An 11,319-nucleotide genomic window follows, 5' to 3' on the forward strand; every position below is an offset into this window, starting at 1 on the left:
GCTAACGTCTACTGCGACGTAACTCTGATTTTAAGGAGTCGGGACAGCTAGCGTCTATTGTGACAGAACTCTGATTTTTAGGATTCGGGACAGCTAGCGTCTATTTTGACGGAACTCTGATTTTCAGGAGTCGGGACAGCTAGCGTCTATTGTGACGCAACTCTGATTTTTAGGAGTCGGGACAGCTTACGTCTAGTGTGACGGAACTTTGATTTTCAGGAGCCGGGACAGCTAACGTCTATTGTAACGGCACACTGATTTTCAGTAGTCGGGACAGCTAGCGTCTATTGTGACGGGACTCTGATTTTCAGGAGTCGCGACAGCTATCGTCTATTGTGAAGGAACTCTGATTTTCAGGAGTCGGGATAGCTTACGTCTATTGTGACGGAACTCTGATTTTCAGGAGTCGGGACAGCTAACGTCTATTGTGACGGAACACTGATTTTCAGGAGTTGGGACAGCTAGCTTCTATTGTGACGGAGCTCTGATTTTCAAGAGTCGGGACAGCTAGCGTCTATTGTGACGGCACACTGATTTTCAGTAGTCGGGACAGCTTACGTCTATTGTGACGGAACTCTGATTTTCAGGAGTTGGGACAGCTAGCGTCTATTGTGACGGAACTCTGATTTTCAAGAGTCGGGACAGCTAACGTCTATTGTGACGGAACTCTGATTATCAGGAGTCGGGACAGCTAACGTCTATTGTGATGGAACTCTGATTTTCAGGAGTCGGGACAGCTAGCGTCTATTGTGACGGAACTCTGATTTTCAGGAGTCGGAACAGCTAGCGTCTATTGTGACGTAACTCTGATTTTCAGGAGTCGGGACAGCTAGCGTCTATTGTGACAGAACTCTGATTTTTAGGATTCGGGACAGCTAGCGTCTATTGTGACGGAACTCTGATTTTCAGGAGTTGGAACAGCTAGCGTCTATTGTGACGGAACTCTGATTTTTAGGAGTCGGGACAGCTAGTGTCTATTGTGACGGAACTCTGATTTTCAGTAGTCGGGACAGCTAGCGTCTATAGTGACGGAACTCTTATTGTCAGGAGTCGGTACATCTTGCGTCTATTGTTAGTACTTACGGAACTCTGATTTTCAGGAGTTGGGACAGCTAGCGTCTGTTGTGACACGGAATTCTGATTTTCAGGAGTTGGGACAGCTAACGTCTATTGTGACGGATCTCTGATTTTCAGGAGTCGGGACAGCTAGCGTCTATTGTGACGGAACGCTGATTTTCATTAGTCGGGACAGCTAGCGTCTATTGTGACGGAGCTATGATGTTCAGGAGTCGGAACAGCTAACGTCTATTGTGACGGCACACTGATTTTCAGTAGTCGGGACAGCTAGCGTCTATTGTGACGGAGCACTGATTTTCAGGAGTTGGGACAGCTAACGTCTATTGTGACGGAATTCTGATTTTCAGGAGTCGGGACAGCTAACGTCTAGTGCGACGGAACTCTGATTTTCAGGAGTCGGGACAGCTAACGTCTATTGTGACGGCACACTGATTTTCAGGAGTGGGATAGCTAGCGTCTGTTGTGACACGGAATTCTGATTTTCAGGAGTTGGGACAGCTAACGTCTATTGTGACGGATCTCTGATTTTCAGGAGTCGGGACAGCTAGCGTCTATTGTGCTAGCGTCTATTGTGACGGAGCTATGATGTTCAGGGGCGGTATTCTGAAACTTACTTAGATATTTTACATAGAATTTTCTAATTCTTTTTTTTTTCCCTAAGATAGTTTTTTGTCTAAGATTTTCATCTTAGAATTTTTCTAAGACCATTCTTAGAGAAAAAACGTTCTTAGAAAATAAAACTATTTTCGTTCGTGAAAAAATTGTATTATTGACAGATAAAGCGCTTTTTGCAGTTGTGCGCATCCGCGATTACTACTGCAAGGCAAAACAATATGGCAACTTCGATGAACAATGTGTGTCATTCCAATACGCGAGTGTAATGTGTTTTAAGGCTTCAAACACATTATTTTAATTGTATATAGGACGCGATTCCATCTGCTTTGTGTTAAAGCCGATAATAATGAAATCGCTCAAACGTTCAGAGTAGAGTAACAGTTATAATGTGCATCGAATTTTATTCGCGCGAATGTTGAACGATTGTTAGAATGTTACGTGTCTAAAAAATCTTCAATCGAAAGCAATAAAGGTGTCAAGTCTGAAAAGAAAACGGATGGTTGCATAATGGTATGTTTGGAATAATGTGATTCTATATTTATTTCATAATTATGTCATTGTGTAACCATTCGACTTCGTCACGAATAGGAATTCCCGTTTCTAAAAATAGAATATTTGACACTGAATGTAAACAGACGACAACTGTCATCAGCGAAAACAATGGCGACTAGTAAAAAGGAAAGGGAGCAGAAATTTTCTTTGGATGATTGTATTATCCTCTGCAATTTGATGGCAGAAGATTGTGGATTGAACGGATTAAGCAACCACGAGCTTCTAAAAGACCGATTTACTGAAGGTAACCAAATTCAGGGCCAAAACAACAACTTTGAGAAAAGGGCCACAGCCTTTTTTTCAGGGAAAAAAGACACACTTTTCTGGTTTTGGGGAATGAAAAATACTGAAGGTAAATTGGAAATTTAGAATTATAGTTAAATGTTTCTAGCAGATTTTGCAATTGCACCATTGAACATACAGTTGTTACTGTACATTATTAAACGAGTAACTTTATACAAATATTTCAACCAAGCTTAAAGTAGTTGCAATAATCAAAAGTATAGTTTGATCCAAAAAGGTGCACATACCCATTCTCTTATCTCATGAACTTAAAAATGGAAGATCATAATAATAATAACCATCAAAATTTTCATATCAATTTATTTGCTACATTTTAAACGATAGAATCAGTGCTTATAGCATGTTAATTGTTTTATGAATGAAGTAAATATATTTAATAACAGGAATAACAAGCCAGACAAAAAAGAAGATGTGGGCAAGAGTGTCAGACCTGTATAACGTAAAAGCGAGCAAGACGAGATCAGCTGACAAGCTTGAAAAAAAGTGGCTCAATCTAGTGGCCAAGCATCGAATAATCTATACGGCTTACGTGAGAGACCGTGCACTGACTGGTAGTCATCAATTAATTGCAAAATGAGAAATTAAATATTTATATAACAAGGAAAAGAATATTATAAATTGTAATGCTTTGTAATGCTTTACCTCTGAAATGAGTAACCAGTATTTTGTTCATATACATGTATGTCTTATATATCACTTTGAAAATGAAAGTCCTCTTCATGTAAAATACATGTATCAACAAAATTGAGACTTAATCATGTCATTTTTAACAATGTAGCCACTGTTTAATTTTGCTGTCAGGTAAAAACCTGTTGGTAATGATGTTTCAATACACCTTCAAAAATTCAGTTGTTTGAATTAAGTCATTACCGTATACTGATAGTAGCAAGTTTAAAATTATACAAGAGTAAAACTCTGATTTAAGTTTGGAATAAATTCATAAATGTTATTATATCATTTTAACCACACACCCATAAATACTTAAATGAATTTTTTAATTTAAGGAGGAGGTTGCTTGCAAAAAAATCTCAACATCGTGACAGAGGCGATCATGAACGTGATAGGCATTGAGTCGCCTTCAATTGCTGGTGCTGCAGGTGTGGCACTTGACTCCAGCTTCAGTCAGTTGGAGACTTTATCAGCTGTGTAAGACACTTATTTATAATCTTTTAAGTAAAATGCAGATAAACAGTATACTACTGTTTAATTTTTTTTATATATGATTAGGCATTTAATGTTCATACTCATTAATGTAATATTTAAGACAAACTACAGAAAACACATGCACAATCATAAAACAAGTTCAATTTTATCTATTTCCTGCTTAAAAACATCATACAAAAACAAGTGCACAAAAAATCATACAAAACTGCATACCAAGAATTTTCTTAAATGTTTCATTGATTTTTTATTAGCAAAATTATTTGTGCGCTTACATATACGCTTCGTGAAACAAACTATTTTCAGAGCAATACCTTCCCATGAATAATACATTTTTTATACAGAAAACAAGTTTGAAAGCATGAAATGCGTAAATATTTATTATGTTTGAAAAAACTTTTACAGTATACAATAATATATAGACTCTTCTAAAAATCACATTTTTAAACAAATTTATGGACTTTTATTTTCATTTGTATATTTTGTACAGTTGTGTCAGTATTACTGACAAGTTTAATTCAGTTTAATAATTTAGAAGTACGATAAAATGGTCTTCATTTATACATTCATAGGTATTGTTTTTTTTTGTTGAAAGATACATACTTTTACAGTTCGATAGTTATATTGTATTACCAAAAATTGGTTACAAGTTTATGCTATTTTTTACTGTTAACTGCAATGATAATTAACATCAAAGAAATCTTATACATTTAGATGTTTGTAAACAATGTACATGGGTTGTTCACCTCTAATGTGTATATTGATATTCACTCTTATGTCCATATTGGCACACTGATTTTCAGTAGTCGGGACAGCTTACGTCTATTGTGACGGAACTCTGATTTTCAGGAGTTGGGACAGCTAGCGTCTATTGTGACGGAACTTTGATTTTCAGGAGCCGGGACAGCTAACGTCTATTGTAACGGCACACTGATTTTCAGTAGTCGGGACAGCTAGCGTCTATTGTGACGGAACTCTGATTTTTAGGAGTCGGGACAGATAGCGTCTATTGGTTAAAAACTCTGATTTTCAAGAGTCGGGACAGCTAGCGTCTATTGTTACAAAACTCTGATTTTCAGGAGTCGGGACAGCTAGCGTCTATTGTGTCGGAACTCTGATTTGCAGGAGTCGGGACAGCTAGCGTCTATTGTGACGGCACACTGATTTTCAGGAGCCGGGACAGCTAACGTCTATTGTAACGGCACACTGATTTTCAGTAGTCGGGACAGCTAGCGTCTATTGTGACGGAACTCTGATTTTTAGGAGTCGGGACAGATAGCGTCTATTGGTTAAAAACTCTGATTTTCAAGAGTCGGGACAGCTAGCGTCTATTGTTACAAAACTCTGATTTTCAGGAGTCGGGACAGCTAGCGTCTATTGTGTCGGAACTCTGATTTGCAGGTGTCGGGACAGCTAGCGTCTATTGTGACGGCACACTGATTTTCAGGAGTCGGGAAAGCTAGCGTCTATTGTGACGGAACTCTGATTTGTCAGGAGTCGGGAAAGCTAGCGTCTATTGTGACGGAACTCTGATTTGCAGGAGTCGGGACAGCTAGCGTCTATTGTGACGGAACTCTGATTTTCAGGAGTCGGGACAGCTAGCGTCTATTGTGACGGAACTCTGATTTTCAGGAGTCGGGAAAGCTAGCGTCTATTGTGACGGCACACTGATTTTCCGGAGTCGGGAAAGCTAGCGTCTATTGTGACGGAACTCTGATTTGAAGGAGGTGGGACAGCTAGCGTCTATTGTGACGGCACACTGATTTTCAGTAGTCGGGACAGCTAGCGTCTATTGTGACGGAACTCTGATTTGCAGGAGGTGGGACAGCTAGAGTCTATTGTGACGGAACTCTGAGGCGCAACGGGTTCCAATATGAGCGTCATTGGAACTGGAGCGAGGTCCTGGACGTCAAGTCGCATCTGTTGAATGGTATCGCCCATGTCATTTGAAAGCGAGAAAAAATGGGTTAAATGCATGTGTTTAAAGCTTCGTCCCAGATTAGCCTGTGCCGTCCACATAGGCTAATTAGGGACGACACTTTTCACTTGTATGTGTTTTTTTTAAAGGAAAACTGTTCTTTACGAAATACAACTTTAGACGGATTGCACAGGGCCATATGGGACGATACTTTACGTAATGCATTTAAACCCGTTTTCTCGGAACGCGACTTAAGTGTAAAACATTTTATTAAATTATAAATTTTTCATCAAACACAATGCATTTTTCTAATGTCATGTCGCATAATTGGTGTATTTCATGTATATTCCTTGTTCGGTGTAACTGAAACATAATATCTGTCTTCATGAAGAAATGCATAAATGGGCATCATATGTCATCGTCAAATTAGACGAGAAAAAATGCACCAAGTTATGGCCCATGGCTGGGTTCACTAATTTGTTATGTCTATTGTAAACACATGCAGCACTGTTAATTTGTGTATATTTTCATGTTAAATGACAGGTGACAGTTAAACAAACGTGGTCTCGCTTAATTATTGGCATATATATGCACAAGATATGTAAGTCACACATAAAGCCATCCCGTATCAGGTAATTCAACTCATGTTAAAGTCAATCATCCAGACAGCCGTCACCCAATTTATTTGTCCATTATTGTATAAATTGGCATCTGCGTTGTATGAAAGAGTCTTACTTAAACGGCCGAACATACAAGTCGCATTATTGCTGGCTTTCGCGGGATGTGCCCATTGCGGGCTTCGCATGTATCTTGTATTTGACAAACATTTTGGAAACGTTGTGTTGTGTTAATAAGCAGAAATAAAACGCAAAGAAATCAGAAATGAACTTTGTTGGTTAATGTGTGTTTTACACGAACAATACACAATTACGCTACACAGTACATTTTATGGAGCCGTGTACCATGGATACGACCGAAGTACGATCACAAGTGCGATCACGTGCCGAAAAAATGAAAACATCACAACCACAACGCGACATGAATTCAGGTCAGTTGTTTAAAACAATTATGGCAAACTTGGAGAGGGAATTTCAAAATTTATGAAGTAGAAAATGAAAGTAAAAGGCGTCATGACAACGAAATTTTTAAGAATTGTTTTAAAGAATTTAATGTAGTTAGATGTTAAAAATAATAGTGTTGATAATAAATTATGCACGAACAAATTTTACAAATATAAAAATCATGCCAATTTTGCATTTATCGGTACATTTTTATAAATAGCGGTGAATCGAGAATAAAAAGAGATATTTGAGTTTTACATTATTTTTATGAGTTATGGAAATCATTAAATTAAAGGTGTACACACAGAGAGTATTTAAAGAATTTTTATATATATTTTTGGTATTGTTAGAATATAGGATTATGTACGGACATATGTTTTTTTTTGAATACTAATACATTTTAAATTGTTAGAATGTTTGTAAATTTTCATTAAATTAAAATGTACGAGAAAAATAAGAGTATTCAAACAGTTTTGTTTATTATTTTAATAAAGAAAATAAGGCGGGTTTTGTTTATTAGAATGATAAAGAAAATTAAAGAGGACGAATAAATAAAATTATTGGAAAATTTAAAAATAGTTTCAGAATTGTAAAAGAAAGAAATAGGAAATAAGAACAGTAATGGTAATTGCGAATATGAATAGGGCAGACACTTAAAAAAAATATTATGTAAATATGTATATACGTCATTGTGTTGATTGCAAATATATGTAGGATATCGGTAATATTGAAGGTCTTGAGTAATTTTAAGTAAGAATTTAATGCGATCTGACGCGTATAGCGCAGTTAAAATATAACGATATGTACGCATTAAATTTCTAATATAATTGTTTAAGGGTTACAATTATATTTTATGAGCACGGCTGACTGATCAGCGTTCGGACATACCGAGCCCGAGGTTCTGATAACCTTAGCGTCCTCATGAGTAAGAGAATCTATCCCTGTGCCATCGAAGCAAATTACGCTATGGACAGAAGATGCGATGTCGCATAAGAATTATTTGAGTAGTTCGATTAGGAGCAAAGACCTGAATTTTGAAGTATACCGATACGTGTTCTTATATTATGAATGCATATATATAAAAGTCTGCCTTGTCATATTTGCGCATTTTTACAAGTGCACAGGTCAAACATGTCAATAAATCTATGCCCAACGGCAAAACTATAGTGATAAAGATGAGGTTTATGAACAGGTACGTCTATCATTACCCATTACTCTAGGTCAATAAAGTGGCGCGCGCCTGTCAAAATTTACTGGCCGCACGTGTGTAAAATGATTATGCCTAAGGCGGTACACAAGTCATATTAAGTAAATGGCTTGTCAGATGTCAAACTGTCATGTACTTATCCGAAGTTTGTTTTGAGGAATTGACTAATATTTTTTCGTTGTAAAGAATTTATTTTTTTGAATAAGATATCACAGTAAGTTGTCATGACGATATTTAACAATAACTAAGGGGATATTTATAAATGTTTGCCATGATTTTGAACAACTGATACTTGTATCACCACGACGCAGATAAAAATATCGAGATTTGAAGACAACGCCGAAGAAGAGCGACTTCGCGAGACAACGCCTTCCACAACGAATAGAAGAAACAAACAACATAATTAGAATGGAACATCACGGCGTTTACTCTCAAAGTGAATACCTGGTTCTATCACTAAAAGAAGACCAACGCCAGAAGATTTCGAAGGACAACAAGTGACGCAACACTGGACACAATACTTGTGACGTTAAACACTATAGAGTAGATGCAGCCGTTCAACTGTTTGACGTGCGTAGATAACGCATTTGGAATGATACTTCCGAGGCCTAAGACATCAAGGAGAATACTGCTATAGTTAATACCTCGTGAGCATTATGGCCAATAGAAGATCTTAATGTCCCAAGAGAAATGAAGACGCTGGAACCAAGAACAAAAGTACAATCAACAACAACAGAAACAACAATGCGATCACAAAGGTTTTAACATACGTCACAATTGATAAGCAACGCGGTACGCATCAACACCATATCCCGAGACAATATCACGATGGATTCAACAACAGAAACAACGACGTGATGACGGCTGGTTCAGCGACAAAAACAACAGAAACCACGATGACATATCCAGCCTCGATGTGAACCTTGATACGCAGATGAGTGCAACCGACCACGTGCGATTTGCCTACACAGTTTGGCGATAGATAGAGCTTCTTCACGACAGCAATGGTAGATAACATCACCCATGAATCAACATAGACAGAAAACAACAAACCAAGACATCTACATGACCGCAACAGGTACATATTCAACCCGGGCAATACCTACTTCGAATGGACAGCACAGGAGGTCACTAGTCAAACAACGCCTGTAGTGTTACGTGGACAATCGATCAACGTCATTTAACATTGATACATGATATTGTAAGACACTTGTCATTCAGGATTTGATCTTTCTAAAGATTTTAAATCATAAAATATAAAATCTTTCTTTAATGAAAATGAGGTGTGTCGCATAATTGGTGTATTTCATGTATATTCCTTGTTCGGTGTAACTGAAACATAATATCTGTCTTCATGAAGAAATGCATAAATGGGCATCATATGTCATCGTCAAATTAGACGAGAAAAAATGCACCAAGTTATGGCCCATGGCTGGGTTCACTAATTTGTTATGTCTATTGTAAACACATGCAGCACTGTTAATTTGTGTATATTTTCATGTTAAATGACAGGTGACAGTTAAACAAACGTGGTCTCGCTTAATTATTGGCATATATATGCACAAGATATGTAAGTCACACATAAAGCCATCCCGTATCAGGTAATTCAACTCATGTTAAAGTCAATCATCCAGACAGCCGTCACCCAATTTATTTGTCCATTATTGTATAAATTGGCATCTGCGTTGTATGAAAGAGTCTTACTTAAACGGCCGAACATACAAGTCGCATTATTGCTGGCTTTCGCGGGATGTGCCCATTGCGGGCTTCGCATGTATCTTGTATTTGACAAACATTTTGGAAACGTTGTGTTGTGTTAATAAGCAGAAATAAAACGCAAAGAAATCAGAAATGAACTTTGTTGGTTAATGTGTGTTCTCCACGAACGATACGTAATTGCAATTACGTGACAGTCATTTGAACTTCAATATCATTAAAACATGCATATAAATTCAAACATGCATACATTGTAGAACTAAAGGGTACTGATTTTACAGCAGAGAGCTACATTTACCGATTATACGAAACCGTACTATTTCCATTAACAATACTTAATTACAAAGAGCAAAATTGACCCATAAAGCGGACCAAATGCAGCTCAGGGTATACTTATTTAGAATATGCTGTTACTCGGAGCGGCATTGACCTGCTATATTGGACCGTTCTGTTGCTAAGATTGAACGTTAATTGACCGGTTTAGCAGAAACATAAAGTTGCAACGTATACACTTTCTGACGATTACCAAAAGCAGTGGACGACATTTACCCATTTGACCGAACTCTTCTGTTGCCGAGTGTGTACTTTATTAGCAATACTCCATTGCAGCCAGCGATATTGACCGGTTCGACCGGACCATACTACTAATTCGAGACCCGCTCGATGCCATGCTGTCCTACTTTACATGGGCGACCACTTCCGGTCACCATACCTGCATAACCGACAAGGTGCACACTTATTTTCGTTTGGATTTTGTTTGGGTTTTACATTAATTTAGTCTTTCAGCACGATGATCAGGTGCATCCTTTTCTTAATAAGTATTGGTTCGTCGTTAACCAGCGTTAAGTGCACATAGTGTTAACTCTAGTCTATTTAAATAATTTTTTATTTGTCGGCATGATATGCCTTGTGGTTTTAAATGACTTTTGCGTGGACACTTAAATGCGTGGATATCAGATCAAGTAATCATGTTAAGATCGGTAATTTTCCGATGTGTTCTTGTTAAATTTTGTAGGTCGGTCAACATGCGAAATCAAAGAAAATAAATGATCAACCAATGATATTGATTTTACAGACAACTCAGTTAGTTACAACTATTACTGGACCCAGATTTACGCATCACTATTGCAACTTTTTCTTTATGGAATAAAAATATTAAAGGATAATTATAAAGGTATAGAAATATCTAAAGTCTGAAGTAAACGTTGTGATTTAAGCGTACATAGCCGGAGATATTAACAAAGATCTATCAATATACAAAGATTGGAAACATCCATTCAGACCTTTTATATATACACATGTATATATCTTTGATATTAATTAGATATATTTAAGGTCGAGGTAGACAATTATATTGATATCTGCCTTTGTTTAAGCCTTTATTATTTCTTATTGGTGTAGTGGCCTGAGTGCCTCAATCGACCGGGGAGCTATGCCATCGGGAATCTAAACTCCTGACAGGGCTTCCCAATCTGAAAAGGTTAAAGGGTAGAGGTTAGACATGAATATCAGCCGCTCCTCCTGGATGCTAAGAATAATTATAACTAAGACAAAAAATACCAAGGGCGGAAGAGAAGACGATCTAAAGCACTGGCTAGCAAGTCTCCTACGACGAAGAAAAGTCGGAAAATAAAACACTGGTCACGACGGATGCACTTGACAAAAGTGCCCATAACGTTGGTGCAACGCTTTCCACTCCAATAATGGAC

Source organism: Dreissena polymorpha, chromosome 15, assembly GCF_020536995.1.
Source record: "Dreissena polymorpha isolate Duluth1 chromosome 15, UMN_Dpol_1.0, whole genome shotgun sequence".
In the NCBI taxonomy this organism is placed as follows: Eukaryota; Metazoa; Mollusca; class Bivalvia; order Myida; family Dreissenidae; genus Dreissena; species Dreissena polymorpha.